The following is a 19,208-nucleotide window of genomic DNA, read 5'->3' on the forward strand; positions in this document are numbered from 1 at the left end:
GCTCTGCTGGAGCTATGAAATTGACAAGAAAGCCAACTCCTGGTTCCCCAGCCAGTCTCTACTCCAAGCCGGGCTGTCATATCCAAACTGGGCTGCCACCTCCGGGGTCCCAGATCCCTGTTCCCTGCCAGGAGCAGGACAGCTGACCGGACACTGGGCACAGATGTCCCAGCTGGAGGCGAGAAGCCCCAGGCTGCTTTCCCTCGCTCCCAGCTGGGAGTGGGGAGGTGAGAAGACTGGGGGATAGCTAGGCTCCTGGTGGGGAGCTGCATAGAGCCAAGAGTCTTGGCTCTCAGCCCCCCACACTGCCCCTCTTCAGTTGGTGGAAGCACTCCTGGTGAGGACGTGCACCACTGACAGAAGAAGGATAGTGTGGACATCAGGCACCGCAATAACTCGACCTAACATAGGTCGACTTAAGATTGTATTGTAGACATGCCCTTAGAGGTGAAAGATAACAGTGATAGATGCACAGGGCTGAGTCATGAGATCTGAATTGTGTTCCTGGTTCTCCCACAACATTCTTGAGTGATCTTGGGTGCACGAACACTGCAATGAAAGACCTGTTGCTGTTCTGAAAGGAGGCAGCTGACTCAGGCTCATAGGGCTTGTGCTGCAGAGCTATAAAATTGCAGTGCAGACATTTGGGCTCTGGCTAGAGCCCAGGCTCTGAGATCCAGTAAGTGGGGAAGGTCCCAGAGCTTGGGGTCCAGACCAGCCCAAATGTCTACACTGCAATTTTATAGCCCAAGCTCCATGAGCCCAAGTCAGCAGACTTGGGCCAGCCAAGGCTGTGCTGCTGTTTTTTAATCGCAGTGTAGACATACCTCAGGGTAGACCAGCACCGCAAAAAACACCCATTGGCAGTGAGTTTCAGAGCCAAGATCAACTGACTTAGGCTTGTGGGTCTTGCACTCTGGGGCTAAAAATAGAAGTGTAGCTATTCAAACTTGAGCTGGAGCCTGGGCTCCAAAACCCAACGAGGGAGTGTCTCTGAGCTTGGGCTCCAGCATGAGCCCTAATGTCTACACTACTATTTTTAGCCAGATAGTGTGAGCCCAAATCAGCTGATCCAGGCTCTGAAACTTGCTGCCGTGGGTCTTTTTTTTTTTTTTTTTTTTTGCAGTGTAGACCAATTAGGCAAAAATTTTCAAGCTTGAATACTTAAAGTTAAGCAGCTAAATGAGGGGCCTGATTTTCAGAGGTGCTAAGCAAGTGGAGGTCACATTGACTTCACTAAGAGTTATAGGCGTTCAACACCTCTGTAAGCCAGCCCCCTCATTTAGCTGCCTAACTTTAAGTATCCAGTTGGAAAATGTTAGTCAGAACCTCTTTGTGCCTCAATTTCCCCCTGTGTTCAATAGGGATAATTCTCTTTCCTGCTTCAAAACGGGGTTTGGAAGGATACATGAACTAATGTTTGTAAAGTGTTTTAAGACCATCAGACAACAGAATGCATCCGATGAAGTGAGCTGTAGCTCACAAAAGCTTATGCTCAAATAAATTTGTTAGTCTCTAAGGTGCCACAAGTACTCCTTTTCTTTTTGTGGATACAGACTAACACGGCTGCTACTCTGAAACTGGACAACAGAGAGGAAACCTTATTATTTATCATTTCCGTTATTTGTTTTTAAAAGCCTGTGTAGTTTTACCATCACTTTTCTGTTCCTGAAATGCAGACTGAGCTCATGCTGCTGCTGATGTAAGCTTGGTGAAAGCTGTAGATACTTGTTTTGGGATATTCCTGGACTGATGCCCAATAGATGCATAGTTTAAGGCCAGAAGGAACCATTCGATCAGTATTCTCCAACCTTTTCATGCACAAGATTACTTTATGAATTTAAGATCAAGCCAGGATCTACCCCGCCTCTTCCCCGAGGCCCTGCCCCCTCCCCAAGGCTCCACCCCGCTCACTTCATTCCACACTCCCTCTGTCGCTCGCTTTTCCCCATCCTCACTCACATTCACCGGGCTGGGGCAGGGGTGCGGTGCTGGCTCTGGGCTGGGACCGAGGGGTTTGGAGTGTGGGAGGGGGCTCCAGGCTGAGCCTGGGACAGGGGGTTGGGGTGCACGAGTGAGGGGTGCAAGCTCTAGGAGGGAGTTTGGGTGCAGGAGTCATATGGTCACACTGCACCTAATCTCATAGAATCCACTGGACATTTCATGAGTTTTACATGAGTCTCTAGGCTGGGGCAGAGTGTTGGGGTGCAGGAGGGGACTCCAGGGTAGGGCAGAGTGTTGGGGGGAAGGAGGGGGTGAAGGCTCTGGGAGGGAGTTTGGTGCAGGAGAGGGCTCCGGGCTGGTGCATGGGATTGGGGTGCAGGAGGGAGTTGGAGTGCAGGAGGGGGCTCCAGGATGGGAAAGGGGTGCACGAGGGGGTGCAAAGTGCAGGCTCCAGCTGGGAGGCACTTATCACAGGCAGCTCCCGGTCAGCAGCGCAGCAGGGCTCAGGCAGGCTGCCTGCCTACCCTGGCCCCACGCCAGTACCAGCAGTGGCTGGCTGCTGGCACGTCTCTGCGGCCCCTTGGGGGAGGGAGGCAGCGGGTCTCCGTGCGCTGCCAACACCCGCAAGTGCCACCCCCACAGCTCCTATTAGCTGCGGCCAATGGGAATGTGGAGCCGGTGCTCGGGGCGGGGGCAGCGTGCGGAGCCGCTTCACTCCCCGCTTCCCCCTCAGGGGCCAGGGGTGGGATGGAGGAGGGGGAGTGTTACAAAATCCTGTCCTAATAATTTTTTGCCACACCACCAATCTTTGTGTCAGCCACAAATTTTATCAGCAGTGTTTTTTTTATTTATTTCCAGAGCACTGATAAAAATATTGAATAGCATTGGGCCTACTGGGGGGGAGGGATAGCTCAGTGGTTTGAGCTTTGGCCTGCTAAATCCAAGGTTGTGAGTTCAATCCCTGAGGGGGCCATTTAGGGATATGGGGTAAAAATTGGCGATTGGCCCTACTTTGAGCAGGGGGTTGGACTAGATGACCTGAGGTCCCTTCCAACCCTGATATTCTATTATTCTAGTACTGATACTTGCAGACCCTCACTGGAAATATATAATTGGATGATTCTCCATTTTGACAACTGTATTTTGAGATGTGTAAGTCAGCCAGTTCTTTAATCCATTTAATGTGTGCTTTAGTTATTACACAGTGCTATATTTTTAAATCAGAATATCATGTGATTCCAAGCCAAATGCCTTACAAAAGTCTAGTATATTACATCTATACGGTTATGTTTATCAATCTAACTTATAATCTCATCAAAAAATGAATTCAGGTTTGTTTGACTAGATTTATTTTCCATGTTGATTGGCAATTGTTATATTCTTATCCTTTAATTTTTTATTGATTTGGCTCCTGCATCAGCTGTTTCATTATTTTGCTTCATACTGAAGTCAGGCTAACTGTCCTCTAATTATGTGGATCATCTCACTTACCCTCTTTTGAATAATATTAGTACTCTTAGGTGCAAGTTATCCGGGCCTGCAAATTTAAAAATGTTTATCCATAGTAGATGCTATTTAACACTCATATTAATGGACTGGAAAGTACTTCATTATCCACATGTGATAAGAATACATCCTCCTGCTTCTTTCCAAATTCAGGTCACAACTATGTATTGATCACTTTTACCTCTTCTACACCATCACTATCAATCTTATCATATCAATTTAGTAATGAACCTATATAATTTTGAGGATTTCTTTTGTTCCTTATATACTTATCCTTATTATCCTTTGCTCTGCCAGCCATAGATATTTTTCTCTGATGTCTTTAGTATCCCTTATCCATTTTCTACACTTCATAATGTCAAATCTATATTGATTGTTGTCTCCTTCCTGTTTTTTTTTTCCATTTGTGGAAAGTGATTTGTATTTGGGAAGAAGCAGGATGATTTACTTTATCACATGTGGATGATGAATACTACACCCACTTCTGTTGTCAACATTTTAAAAAAGATGTTGAAAAATTCAAGTGGGTATAGAAAAGAACCACAGAAATAACAGGTAATAAATGACTGTTAAATCTAGCAGAGAAAAGCAGAGCAAGAACAAACTGCTGGAAGCTGAAGCCAGACAAATTTAAATTTTAAATAAGGCACACATTTTTAAACAGTGAAGTTGATTAACCATGGAACAAGCTGCCAAGGAAAGTGAACAAAAGAACAGCCATACGGGGTCAGACCAAAGGTCCATCTAGCCCAATATCCTGTCTTCCAACAGAGGCCAATGCCAGGTGCCCCAGAGGGAAGTGGTGGATTCTCCATCTCGTGATGCCTTAAAAATTAAGATCTTGCCTTTCCTGAAGACATGCTTTAGACAAACAAGTTATTGGTCTCAGTGCAGGAGTAGCTGGGTGAAATTCTATGGCCTATATTTCTCAAGGAGACAATATTAAAGGCACAAGTGCAAAGGAAAGACAGTAGGAGACCAATATGGTGCTGTCAGGAGCTCTTTAGCTGAAAATCAAAAAGGAATCCTACAAAAAGTGGTAACATGGACAAATTGCCAAGGAAGCGCACAAGAGATTAGCACAAGCACGTAGGGACAAAATCAGATAGGTGTAAATCGTTTTGTGCCTTAGCCTAACAAGGGGCATAAGAGAGAAGGAGAGCTAATAACTGATGACATCAAGAGGGCTGAAGTGTTCAATGCCTGTTTTGCTTCAGTCTTCACCAGTGTCGTATGTAAGACACAGGAGGTGACTGTCCTGCTCTACTCAGCACTGGTGAGGCCTCAGCTGGAATGCTGAGTCCAACTCTGGGTGCCAGACTGTAGGAAAGATGTGGATAACTTGGAGAGAGAGCCCAGAGAAAAGCAATAAAACTGATAAAAGGGTTAGAAAACCTGATCTATGAGGAAAGGTTAAAAAATAGCTGGAGCAATCTCCAAACTGTTAGCAATTATCTTTGAGAACTCATACAGGACGAGTGAGGCCCCTGAGTTCTAGAGAAGAGCAAACATAGTGCTTATCTTTAAAAAGGGGAACAAATAGATCTGGGGGAATTATAGACCAGCCAGCCTAACTTCCGTACCTGGAAAGATACTGGAACAAATTATTAAACAATCAATTTGTAAGCACCTAGAGAATAAGAAGGTTATCAAGACTAGCCAGCATGGATTTGTCGTGAACAAATCTTGCCAAACCAACCTAATTTCCTTCTTAGACAATTACTAGCCTAGTGGATGGGAGAAACAGATGATGTGATATATTTTGATTTTAGTAAAGATTTTAACATAATGCCACATGACATTCTCAAAAGAAAATTAGGGATTTGTCCCCTAGATGATATTACTGTAAGGTGGGGTGCACAACTGGTGGAAAGACCATACTCCAAGAGAAATTAACACTGGTTCACTGTCAAACTGGAAGGGCAGATCTAGTGGGGTCCCACAGGGCTCAATGCTGGGTCTAGTCCTAGTCAATATTTTCATTAAAGACTTGCACGATGAAGTGGAGAAGCTGCTCATAAAATCTACATAAGATAAAAATAGCAATACTAGGTCAGACCAATAGTCTATCTAGCCCAGTATCCTGTATTCCAACAGTGACTCATGCCACATGCTTCCATCCCCTGTCATCCAGTCATTCTAGCGCTCAGAAATTTAGGGACACCTAGCGCATGGAGTTGCATCCCTGACCATGTTGGCTAACAGCCATTGATGGACTAATCTTCATGAATTTATCTAATTCTTGTCTGAACCCAACTACACTTTTGGTCTTCCCAACATCCCGTGGCAATGAGTTCCTCAGGTTGTGTGAAGAAGTAATTCCTTATGTTTTTTTAAAACCCGCTGCCTATTAATTTCATTGGGTGACCCCTAGTTCTTGTGTTATGTGAACGGGTAAGTAACACTTCCTCTCACTTTGTCCACACCAAAAAGAAAAGGAGGACTTGTGGCACCTTAGAGACTAACCAATTTATTAGAGCATAAGCTTTCGTGAGCTACAGCTCACTTCTTCAGATGCATATCGTGGAAACTGCAGCAGGCTTTATATATACACAGAGAATATGAAACAATACCTATTCCCACCCCACTGTCCTGCTGGTAATAGCTTATCTAAAGTGATTTCCAGCACAAATCCAGGTTTTCTCACCCTCCACCCCCCCCCACAAATTCACTCTCCTGCTAGCAGGAGAGTGAATTTGTGGGGGGGGGTGGAGGGTGAGAAAACCTGGATTTGTGCTGGAAATCACTTTAGATAAGCTATTACCAGCAGGACAGTGGGGTGGGAATAGGTATTGTTTCATATTCTCTGTGTATATATAAAGCCTGCTGCAGTTTCCACGATATGCATCTGAAGAAGTGAGCTGTAGCTCACGAAAGCTTATGCTCTAATAAATTGGTTAGTCTCTAAGGTGCCACAAGTCCTCCTTTTCTTTTTGCGAATACAGACTAACACGGCTGTTACTCTGAAATTTGTCCACACCATTCACGATTTGAAAATCTCTGTGGTGACAGGTTTCAGAGTGGTAGCCATGTTAGTCTGTATCAGAAAAAACAACAAGGAGTCCTTGTGGCACTTTAGAGACTAACAAACTTATTTGGGCATAAGCTTTCGTGGGCTAAAACCCACTTCATCAGATACATGGACTGAAAAAAACAGTAAGCAGAATATATATTATAGCACATGAAAAGATGGGAGTTGCCTTACCAAGTGCGGGGTCAGTGCTAACGAGCCAATTCAATTAAGGTGGAAGGTGGTAAATTTGTTAGCCTCTAAGGTGCCACAAGTACTCCTTTTCCTTTTGCGAATACAGACTAACACGGCTGCTACTCTGAAACCTGTCATTCTGCTTACTGTTTTTTTCATTCCATGCATCTGATGAAGTGGGTTTTAGCCCATGAAAGCTTATGCCCAAATAAGTTTGTTAGTCTCTAAGGTGCCAGAAGGACTCCTCGTTGTTTTTGATAAATCTCTATGATATCCCCCCTTAGTTGTTTCTTTTCTAACCTGAACAGTCCCAGTCTTTTTAATCTCTCCTCATATTCCATCCCCCGAATCATTTTTGTGGACCTTCTCTGTACCTTTTCCAAGTGCAATAGATCTCTTTTGAGATGGGGCAACCGGAACTACACACAGTATTCAAAACGCGGCTATACCATGGATTTCTATAATGGCATGATGATATTCCATGTCATTATTTATCCCTTTTCCAATGGTTCCTAACATTCTTTTTGCTTTTTTGACTGCATCTGCACATTTAGTGGATTTTTTCAGGGAACTATCCACAATGACTCCAAGATCTTTCTTGAGTGGTAACAGCTAATTTAGACCCCATCATTTTGTATGTATTGGTGGCATTGTTTTCCACTGTGCATTACTTTACATTTATAAACACTGAATTTCATCTGCCATTTTGTTGCCCAGTCACCCAGTTTAGTGAGATCCTTTTTAACTCTTCACAGTCATTTTAGTTAAATCCACCCTTGAGTAATTTCATATAATCTGCAAGCTTTGACACCTCACTGTTTACCCCTTTTTCCAGATCATTTATGAATATGTGAAACAGTATTGGCCCCAGTACAGTAATTTGCAGATGACATCAAGCTGGGAGGGGTTGCAAGGACTTTGAAGGACAGGATTAAAATTCAAAATCAATTTGGCAAATTACTGAATTTCATTGTGTTGATTTCAGACCAGTTTTCTAAAGACAAGTGCAAAGTACTACACTTTGAAAGGAAAAATCAAATGGACAGCAACCATGGCTAGGTGGTAGTACTTCTGAAAAGGATCTGGGGACTACAGGGATCACAAACCCAATGAGTCAACAATGTGGTGCGGTTGCGAAAAAGGCTAATATTCTGGGGTGTATTTAACAGGAGCGTTGTATGTACGACACAAGAGGTGAATCATAGAATCATAGAATATCAGGGTTGGAAGGGACCCCAGAAGGTCATCTAGTCCAACCCCCTGCTCGAAGCAGGACCAATTCCCAGTTAAATCATCCCAGCCAGGGCTTTGTCAAGCCTGACCTTAAAAACCTCTAAGGAAGGAGATTCTACCACCTCCCTAGGTAACGCATTCCAGTGTTTCACCACCCTCTTAGTGAAAAAGTTTTTCCTAATATCCAATCTAAACCTCCCCCACTGCAACTTGAGACCATTACTCCTCGTTCTGTCATCTGCTACCATTGAGAACAGTCTAGAGCCATCCTCTTTGGAACCCCCTTTCAGGTAGTTGAAAGCAGCTATCAAATCCCCCCTCATTCTTCTCTTCTGCAGGCTAAACAATCCCAGCTCCCTCAGCCTCTCCTCATAACTCATGTGTTCCAGTCCCCTAATCATTTTTGTTGCCCTTCGCTGGACTCTCTCCAATTTATCCACATCCTTCTTGAAGTGTGGGGCCCAAAACTGGACACAGTACTCCCAGTAATTATCCCATTCTACTTGGCACTGGTGAGGCCTCAGCTGGAGTATTGTGTCCAGTTCTGGGTACCACACTTCAGGAAAGATGTGGATAAATTGGAGAGTCCAGAGAACAGCAAAAATGGTACAAGGTTTAGAAAACCTGACCTATGAGGAAAGGTTAAAAAAAAAAAAATCTTTTAGTTACATGCTCTTTAAAATCCATCTCAGTACTCCTAATTTCTTTCTTACATATTGCTTATTGCCTTCATTCGGGTTAACCTTTCACATTCTGGAGGACCTCTCTTTGTCTTGAATAATCTCTTGAACCTGGTATTTAGCCTTACCAGTTAACGTCTCGCCTTCCTAGTTTTTCTAAAGTCCTCATCTTTTCAATCTCTTTGTGAACAGATGTCTCTCCAAGCTTCCAAGCTTTCTCCTCAACTGCCTCTGAACCCTCTCTTTTTGCTGTACCCTTTCTGAAATAGGGTGCCCAGAACGGAACACAGTATCCCAGATAAGAATATCCTGTTGATTTATATAAAAGGCATAACACTTGCAGCATACTATTCCTAACATTTTGTTTACTGCTTTGAGCCCTGATGCCCACTGACAAGGTCATTTTCCTGACTTCTAATTTAATGATGGGAAGCAAGCAATGTTGCTATTTGTTTATGGTTTGTATTACAGTAACAGCTGGAGAATCTAATCAAGGATCCAGAATCTCATTGTGTTAGGTGCTGTACAAGCAATTAATGTCAGTTCCTGCCTGAGAGATCTCATAATCTAGGTCCCACAAGATACAATGGATGGATGAAAGAGAGAAATGGGCTATGGCCACGTTACCAGGAAGATGAGCAAGTTTAGCATAGTAGGAGTAGCCCCAGCTCTTGTAGGACAAGTATTTTTCAGGCATAGCAGTAGAAGTAAGTTCTAAGAAGGGATCTGAAGGAGGACAAGGAGTTTTCTCCATGTGTAAGGGCAGCATGGGAAAAAATGGAAAGGTGCAGGGTGGACAAGTGGAATAGCAGGTTCACGACTAGCACTGTAGGCACAGCAGAGTCGGAGGCAGGGTCAATGGCAAGATAATAGAAACATTAAGTAGGATGTGACTAAATTATGAAGGGCCTTAAGAGTCAAGATGAGGCACTTGTGAAGCACTGTGTATGAGGGGTCCAAAATCCCTCTTCCACTGTGAATTTCACCTGCCATTACTTCCCAAGTCAGCTAGCTTGGCTAGGTCTTTCTAGAGTTTCTCAGTCTTGGTACAAGTTCTGGAGTTGTACTTGTGGGACCCAATTCACACACACACTGGAGTGATGCTCTGGCTTACAGTCACTTTTGCATTGCTATAAATGGCCATGTAAGGCACAGGACATAAAAATAATAAAAGGTCAGTTTTCAGAATGGAGAGAGGTAAATAGTGGCATCCCCCCAGGGGTCTGTACTGAGACCAGTGCTGTTCAACATATTCATAAATGATCTGGAAAACGGGTTAAATAATGAGGTGACAAAATTTGCATATGATATAAAATTACTCAAGTCAAAAGCCGACTGTGAAGAGTTACAAAGGGTTCTCACTAAACTGGGTGACTGGGCAACAAAATGGCAGATGAAATTCAGCGTGGATAAACACAAAGTAATGCACATTGGAAAACATAAGCCCAACTATACATACAAAATGATGGGGTCTAAATTAGTTGTTATCATTCAAGAAAGAGATCTTGGAGTCATTTTTGGATAATTCTCTGAAAACATCTGCTTAATATGCCGGGCAGTCAAAAAAAGCTAACAATGTTAGAAACCATTAGGAAAGGGATGTATAACAAGACAGAAAGTATCAGAATGCCACTATATAAATCCATGGTACGCCCACATCTTGAATACTGTGTGCAGATTTGGACTCCCCATCTCAAAAAAGATATATTGCAATTGGAAAAGGTACAGAGAAGGGCCACAAAAATGATATGGGGTATGAAACAGCTTCCATATGAAGAGAGATTAATAAGACTAGGACTTTTCAGCTTGGAAAAGAGATGACTAAGGGGAGATATGGCAGAGATCTGTAAAATCTTGACTGGTATAAAGAAAGTGAATAAGGAAATGTTATTTACTCCTTCACATAACACAAGAACTAGGTTTCAGAGTAGCAGCCATGTTAGTCTGTATTCGCAAAAAGAAAAGGAGTACTTGTGGCACCTTAAAGACTAACCAATTTATTTGAGCATAAACTTTTCAGAATGCATCTGATGAAGTGAGCTGTAGCTCACGAAAGCTTATGCTCAAATAAATTTGTAAGTCTCTAAGGTGCCACAAGTACTCCTTTTCTTTTTACAAGAACTAGGGGTTACCAAATGAAATTAATAGGGAGCAGGTTTTAAACAAACAAAAGGAAGTACTTTTTCACACAACACATAGCCGATCTGTGGAAATCTTTGCCAGACCATATTGTGAAGGCCAACACTATAACAGAGTTAAAAAAAGAACTAGATAAGTTCATGGAGGATAAGTCCAATGGCTCTTAGCCAGAATGGGCAGGGATCCAACACCATGTGTGCCAGAAGCTGGAAGTGAATGACAGGGGATGGATCACTTTTTGATTCCCTGTTCTGTTCATTCCCTCTGGGACAGCTGGCATTAGCCACTGTCGGAAGACAGGATATTGGGCTGGATGGACCATTGGTTTGACCCAGTATAGCCATTCTTATGGAGAGCAACAGAATCAGGTCCACAGGTCTTGCATCCTTCTCCAATTAGCTCTAGAGGCCTATCTTCCCCACCCTTCAGCGTGGCCTTGTCCAAAGAAGCTGGACTAGTCGCTGCTTCTGGGGACCTCTGTACAGGAAGCAGTGTCCTTTCCACTTCTGTATGTACCCAGAGGAGGCTAGCAGGGGAAGGGGAAGAGGAGAAGATCAAGCGTGAGCCCTCTGTTACTATCTGGTAGCTGAGGGAAGCAGTGAAGACCCTTGAACCCACTCCTTTGAAGGAGTACAGTTCATAGGTGTCCCTTAGTACCTTGGGAGGCCTTTCAGTCTAAGAGCCTTATGGGAAGTTTCCCTCTGGGCTGGGCTAGGGCCCAGTTCTACTCCCACACATCCTCATGTAACTTGGAGTGACTCAATTAAACCCAACTCTTTTCTCACTCATTCAGCCCAGTGTGAACCACAAGATTCATTAGTCTGGAAATCCTGCCTTAGACAGCTTCTTTTCTAAACTGAGCAGCCAAAAGCAGAACTCTCTATGACAGAAAGCCAAAACTAGGTACATTCAGATGAGAAATAAGGTGCATTTTTTAAATAGGGAGGGTAATGAACCACTGGAATAACTTATAGGGACATGGTATGTTTTAGGTCACTTGAAGTCTTACTGGATGCCTTTCTAAAATAAATGTTCTAGTTCAACCAGGAGTAATAGGCTCAATATAGGAATCACTAAGTGAAACGCTCTGGCCTGTGTTTACAGAAGGTCCAATTAGATAAATAATAATGGGCCCATCAGGCCTTAAATCTATGAATCAGTAGCAAATGCACAGGACTCAATTTTTCTCTAACCCTCATCTGACCCAGGAGTGAGGCCTCTGAAATCACTGCAGTGTTCTATGTCAATGTAAATCTGCTCTAAGTAAAAGGAGAAGTGGGTCAGAGTCATTCCTTTCTCACTTACATTCTACTGCCTGATGTCAGCTCCCACTGAAGTCTCAGTGCTCCAGGCTCACGCTGTTATTTTCCTGCCTAGTGCTGTGTCTCTGGTGCTTGTTGTTACGTGTTTCACTTGCACAGCTAGTTCCCAGCCTGCCTCTCTTCTCAGCTGAGCCCCTCCCTGACTAGACCTGCTTGTCTGCCTCAGACACTCCCAAACATTGAGGTCTTCCTGGTGCTCCATGCACCAGTAGAAAGAACGGCTGTGAGGCAGCAGTGCATGGGATAATCCCCCTGGAAAAGGGGTGGTTCCATGTGATCTCTGCCTGTTCCTAGCATCAGCCCTGCATGCACAGACACACACACAACATTTTGGGATCAGGCACCTTGCCTTTCTCAGAGACCCAACCTTTCAGCACATGAGAGACAAGTAACGTGGAGAGGAACCGACTTCACAGAAAACTCCTTGACTTGTTGGATCTTTGAGGTACCAATGAAATGCCCAGATCCTACTCAGTAAGGAGGAGCTTCCAAATCCCAATGAGGACAGAGATATAATTCAAAAGGACCTAGAGAGGTTAGAAATCTGGGCAGGGAAGCAGAGGGAGGTGCAGCCTGGACACATGCAGTTAACAAATACTTAGACCTGAGTTCGCAATGGGCTGTGGCAACAAACAGATCAATGTGAGTTTGAAGCTGCATATCCAGAGGCTTCATGTGAACAGTCTCTTGCTAGGGCACTGGTGTGTTTACACCTGAAATATCATGTTTAGTTCTGGGCACAATGACAGGCAGACACTGACAAATTGAAGGGAGTTCAGAAGAGCGACAGAAACAAGCAGCGGCAAGAAGACCTGAGTTATGGGGGCAGATTTAAATAATTAAACCTGCCTGGTTTGACTAAGGAGCACATCAGAGACCCAAGATGCCTGCCTCTACACAAATGAGAAGAAATAGGACCTGTTTTCCAGGACATGGGGATGGACACCTTCATAAGAAGGAACAGTTTGGGACTGGCTTGCTGCTCAGGGACACTGGTCTGGGGACACACTTGGACCTTCACAGCCCCACCAGTTGTCTCCACCATGCCCTCACAGCAATTATTCTTTCCCTTTAATGTTTTTTCTTGTGCTTTCTACTGAACTCTCTCTGTTTCTGCCTGCCTGCAAAATGGAGTCTGAGCTGAGGGTTAACAACTTTGCCTGGGCTACAGTGGAGGCTCTTGCAGGGGACTGGACTAGATGACCTCTCAAGGTCCCTTCCAGTCCTATGTTTCTATTGAGGCATGTGCCTTCTTGTGACAGTGTTATGTTATTCACTCTTGCTCCAGACCTCCTCTCTGGGCATCTGACCAGCCTGTATTTGCCACTCTAGGTTAGTGCATTTGACTGGAATACAGTCCCATTCCTAGCACAAAATGGTTTCACATGAGCCAGTCACCATCTGTGCTGCATGATGCAGTGGAAAAAATGAGCAATACCTGCCTGCATCAGTCTAGAAGGAATTTCACTCTTGTTGAGGTCATGATTAGTGGGTGAGGAACTCACTTTCATGTATTCATTCACCTAATCTCTCAATTTCATTTAGTTGCCTGTATCATACCTAGTGTGCATATACACACTTCAGCCCATGAACTAGGCTAACAAGCTCTAACATCCACATTAGTAATGTATTGGGTACAACTGGACACAAGATAGACCTCAGGAAGACAGTGATTGGGGATCCTTCTCAATGCCTGATTGACCCTTCTGGACCCCTTTTCAACGCTACCTTCCCATTCTGTTCAGGAGGGACTTATGGCATATTCCCTCATGGGGGGTAGACGGCTGGAACATCTAGGTGATTCTGAGACCAGAGTAAGGCAAGGAGAAAAGTAGCAAAGTCGTCACATGTTCTAAGCTTCCCTTTGAAGTAGTTACTGGGACAATGAGTCATCCCTGCCTCTCTCACAAAGTAAAAAATCTGCTGTGTTACCGGTGAGGGATAGATAAATCCAGCCTGCACAAAGTCACTTGGACAAAGCCTGATGTTTAGAACTGGTTATTTTCTGCACATGAAAACAGACTGGAAACTAAGGGAGATAGAGTGTGGGAAGAGTCTGTGCAGAAAGTTATACATGGAGAGGGCAGCCCCAAGCAAAGGGGTTGAAGTGACAAAGTCAGACCCTCACACTGGATTTGTACATAGCAGGGAGCCACAGGAGGGATGTCTCGTAACAGACAGGAAAAGCAACAAGAGAAGATGTAATTTGGGGAGGGGAGATTATGGCAAATCAGCAAAACTGATTACAAGGTTCCCTCTGTGGTTTGTCCTGGGCCTCTGTTTTCATTACAAGCTGGATTGGGTCATATGAGTTTACTAATAAAACTCCCATCCTTAGTGGGACTGTGCAAAACTTGCCAAATGGAACTTTACTAAAAGTTCAAAATATCTCATTTGGGCTAGAAATGTGCCAGGAACAGCTGCAGGATATTTTTGGTTTAGAATGTTTTGAGCACATGAAAATAGGAGCTCAGAATGCAGGTGTCTCCTGAGCCAGGACTCTCCCCTGGTGCAGTCATACCAGACTATGGAGCATGATACTATCACTTGCCTACTTTGGCATTTTATCCTCCTTCAGCCACAAAACGAGGTTAATGTTGCCTTCTCATAATACCATCACAGTATTCCACCTCTGACAGGGCATGACAGTCCCTCCAGAGCCCCAGACAGAAGAAGATACGCTATCTTGGGCCCATGGCTGGATGGGTAAAGGTGTGCTATAAACCCTCTGCATAGCCCCGGTTAAAGTGTGCTACAGCTTTTCTGCCCAGTGGGTTCTTCGCCTCTTACCACATTCTATGCATACATAGAATCATAGAACCATAAGGTTAGAAGGGAGTGCAAGGGGGCATCCAGTCTAACCCCCTGCCAAGATGCAGGATTTGTTGGGTCTAAACCATCCAAGACAGTTGGCTATCCAGCCTCCTTTTGAAAACCTCCAGTGATGCATCAGAGGTCCCGGATGACTGGAAAATGCAACAGAGGTCCCAGATGACTGGAAAAAGGCTAATGTAGTGCCCATCTTTTAAAAAGGGAAGGCGGAGGATCCTGGAAACTACAGGCCAGTCAGCCTCACCTCAGTCCCTGAAAAAATCATGGAGCAGGTCCTCAAAGAATCAATTTTGAAGCACTTAGAGGAGAGAAAAGTGATCAGGAACAGTCAGCAGGGATTCACCAAGGACAAGTCATGCCTGACTAACCTAATTGCCATCTATGATGAGATAATGGGCCAGTTTTGTTCAATATCTTCATTAATGATCTGGAGGATGGCATGGATTGCACCCTCAGCAAGTTTGCAGATGACACTAAACTGGGAGGAGAGGTAGATACACTGGAGGGTAGGGATAGGATACAGAGGGACCTAGACAAATTAGAGGTTTGGGCCAAAAGAAATCTGATGAGGTTCAACAAGGACAAGTGCAGAGTCCTGCACTTAGGATGGAAGAATCCCATGCACCGCGACAGACTAGGGACTGAATGGCTAGGCAGCAGTTCTGCAGAAAAGGACCGAGGGGTTACAGTGGACGAGAAACTGGATATGAGTCAACAGTATCCCCTTGTTTTCAAGAAGGCCAATGGCATTTTCGGATGTATAAGTAGGGGCATTGCCAGCAGATCGAGGGACATGATCGTTCCCCTCTGTTCAACACTGGTGAGGCCTCATCTGGAGTACTGTGTCCAGTTTTGGGCCCCACACTTCAAGAAGGATGTGGATAAATTGGAAAGAGTCCAGCAGAGGGCAACAAAAATGATTAGGGGACTGGAATACATGACTTATGAGGAGAGGCTGAGGGAACTGGGATTGTTTAGTCTGCGGAAGAGAAGAATGAGGGGGGATTTGATAGCTGCTTTCAACTACCTGAAAGGGGGTTCCAAAGAGGATGGATCTAGACTGTTCTCAGTGGTGGCAGATGACAGAACAAGAAGCAATCATCTCAAATTGCAGTGGGGGAGGTCTAGGTTGGATATTAGGAAACACTATTTCACTAGGAGGGTGGTGAAGCACTGGACTGGGTTACCTAGGGAGGTGATGGAATCTCCATCCTTAGAGGTTTCTAAGGCCTGGCTTGACAAAGCCCTGGTTGGGATGATTTAGTTGGGGATTGGTCCTGCTTTGAGCAGGGGGCTGGACTAGATGACTCCTGAGGTCCCTTCCAACCCTGATATTCTATGATTCTATGAAATCAAGTCACCATTGACCTGGAGTGGGCAAACCTTTTGGCCCAAGGGCCACATCTAGGTATGGAAATTGTGTGGCAGGCAATGAGCGCTCACAGAATTGGAGGTTGGGGTGTGGGAGGGGGTGAGGACTCCGGCTGGGCGTGTGGGCTCTGGGGTGGGGCCGGAAATTAGGAGTTCAGGGTGCAGGAGGGGGCTCTGGGCTGGGGCAGGGGATGTGTTGGGGGGGGAACAGGCTCTGGGGTGGGGCTGGAGATAAGGGGCTGGGGGTGCAGGAGGGTGCTCCAGGCTGGGACCGAGGGGTTCAGAGGGTGGGAGGGGGATCAGAGCAGGGGGTTGGGGTGCAGGAGGGGGTCAGGGGTACAGGCTCCAGATGGCGCTTACCTCAAGCAGCTCCTGGAAGCAGCAGCATGTCCCCTCTGAATCCTATGCAGACGCACAACAAGGCAGCTCTGCATGCTGCCCCATCTGCAGATGCTGCCCCTGCAGCTCCCATTGGTCATGGTTCCTGGCCAATGGGATCTGCAGAGGTAGCACTTGGGGCAGGGACAGCGTGAAGCCCCTTGACTGCCCCTACATGTAGGAGCTGGAAGGGGGACATGCCGCTGCTTCCAGGAGCTGTGCAGAGTCATGGCACATGCAGAGCGGGGCAAGCCCCCAATCCCACTCCTCGGCTGGAGCTCGAGGGCCGGATTAAAATGACTGAAGGGCCGGATGTGGACCCTGGGCCATAGTTTGCCCACCCCTGCCAAAGAGACTATTCTTCCTTCAAGTCCCCATTTCCAGGATTGTTCCAGCAATACAGAGAGCCCCAGTCTGAAGCCAGCCCAGTGCTGAATTGCATTTCATTCACCAGAACCATTTCTGAGTGCCTGGGAAATGAGGCCTTCCCAGTGCTTGACTCGTGCCAGGGCTGAGCCCCAGCACCTCTAGACTTGGCAGTTCATAGCCCCAGAACCTCTGGGCTTGCTGCATCAGTTACGAATGTAAAAAAATTGCTTGAGCTCAGGCCACTCTTTCATTACAAATTAAGCACTGGGTCTTCCCCTCTCTCTACACAGGTTTCCGAGTAGCAGCCATGTTAGTCTGTATCTGCAAAAGGAACAGGAGGACTTGTGGCACCTTAGAAACTAACAGATTTATTAGAGCATAAGCTTTCGTGGGCTACAGCTCACTTCATCGGGTGCACAGAATGGAACATATACTAAGATATATATATATGCACACACATACATGCAATGGAACCTGTATGGTAATTCCCAGCTTATGTATCTGTCTATCTCTTACTATATGTTCTATTCAGTGCATCCGCTGAAGTGGGCTGTAGCCCAGGAAAGCTTATGCTCAAATAAATTTGTTAGTCTCTTAGATGCCACAAGTCCTCCTGTTCTTTCTACACACATAGTCAACTTCTGTCATAGGAAAGACAAAGGTTTCCATCCGCAGAGGAAAGAGAGAGAGAGAGAGTGCACGCATATGGAGGGAGGCCAGGGCAGGCAAAGAAGCAGGGGGTGGCAGCAAGTCTTTCTGTGCCCCTGCCCACCTTGCCCCTCCCCTTTCCAGTCCGGTAACCCAGTTAGTCTTTTTCATCTTAATGCTCTGACCAGAACTTCCCAGTGCAGCATTTCCCGTCAAATTACACAGACATTCTGCAGGCGCCCCTCTGAGGAGTGAGTCACACGCATGCAGCTTCCATCAGGTTGTGGATCCCCTCCCAGGTGGAATCAGAAAAGTTACTTTCCGTGGGGCATTCAGAAGAAGACTGGACAGAGACCTGATAAAAAGCTGCAAGGAAGAATCCTGCCCCAGGGCTTGGGGGACAGAGGAGAACAGCTTCCCTCCGCAACGCCCTACCCGCCATCTAGTCTTTACAGGGACCCTCTTTCCCCCAACAAGCATTTTTGGTTAGTCTCTGCTGCGATCCCCTTTTCCTCCCAGCCAGTCTGCTAGGATCTTCCCCTGCTGGGCTCCCCCTCCCCACCCACTAGTACTTCATAAACTGGGGGAGAATGGCTGTTTAGACACAGCAGCAGCAGCAGCCGCCTGAGGCAACGCACCCCCACTGCGAGCTGGGAGAGTCCCTGGTTCCCAAGCTCCCCCTCACCTGCAGCCTTTGGCTCGCTCACGCCAGGGCCAGGGCGCCAGTGAGTCCCCTGAGACCCTCAGACTAAGTAATGCAGGAAGCCTAAACTTTTCCTACCTTCCCAGGTGAGCCAGTGCAGGTGGCAGGTCTCGCTCTGGGCTCTGCCTCTCCCCCTGACGTGCCTGAAGCCTGATTCACTGGCACCTCAGACAGGCCAGAGTGAAGCTCCACCCAGGGGAGAGGGTGAGTAAGCGAGCGAGCAAGGCACAAACTCTGGAGAGTTATTCCTCGGGATTGCAGGAGAGTGAGAGATAAGGGCACCGCATTCCTGAGCTACAGGCTGTCTTCCCTGCAGCCTATCGCTCAGGTCTCCTCCTGCAGGAAGGGAGTAAACAACTCCCAGCGGCTCCCAGGGATTCTGAAATTCAACACTTCACAGAGCGAAAAGAAAGTGATTTAGACATGTCCTGACTGAGCCTTGCACAGCTCCATTCGGGAGTGTTCCCAGTCCTTTCCATCAGCAGATGACCAACCGTGAGGTCTGACCAGGCCCAGTGTCCCCCACAGTGTAACGGGATAGCTTGTATTTAGCAGCAGCTGGCCACTCATTCGGGTTAGTTTCAAAGATGATTTCTAGCTTTTTGGTCTTCACTAGCATAGGCTCATGTTGGCAAAGTTGTAACAAAAACGTTCAAGCCCTGAGGGGCCTATAGTCACTTTGACACCTCCTAAACCCACAGACTTCCAAGTGATGGGTGAGTAGAATAGGATACAATAACTGTGACATCAACCCCACACAGTAAGGGCCATAAATACCCACCTAGATTCCACTTAGAGATCTAAAATGCTGCCCTTATCTGCACCCAGCACAGCTGCCAGGGCCCAGTGCAGCCGTCATTGTGGGCTGGCAAACCCCT

At 46.0% G+C, this 19,208-nt stretch overlaps 1 protein-coding gene across 2 annotated transcripts in view; it reads right to left on the reverse strand.

The window, feature by feature from the left end:
* The window catches only part of FAM83H (family with sequence similarity 83 member H), a 57,053-nt gene extending 38,569 nt beyond the window's left edge, over positions 1–18,484 (reverse strand). Inside the window, exon 1 of one of the 2 annotated variants that reach the window (XM_073329701.1) lies at positions 18,409–18,484. The gene's annotated coding sequence lies outside the window, so the exon portion shown is untranslated. Of the gene's footprint in view, positions 1–18,312; positions 18,349–18,408 lie in introns of those variants that run through there. The other variant, XM_073329702.1, reaches the window with a different exon arrangement.
* Between the last annotated feature and the right edge of the window lie 724 nt (positions 18,485–19,208).

The sequence above is a fragment of the Lepidochelys kempii genome, chromosome 2, assembly GCF_965140265.1.
Source record: "Lepidochelys kempii isolate rLepKem1 chromosome 2, rLepKem1.hap2, whole genome shotgun sequence".
Classification (NCBI taxonomy): domain Eukaryota; kingdom Metazoa; phylum Chordata; order Testudines; family Cheloniidae; genus Lepidochelys; species Lepidochelys kempii.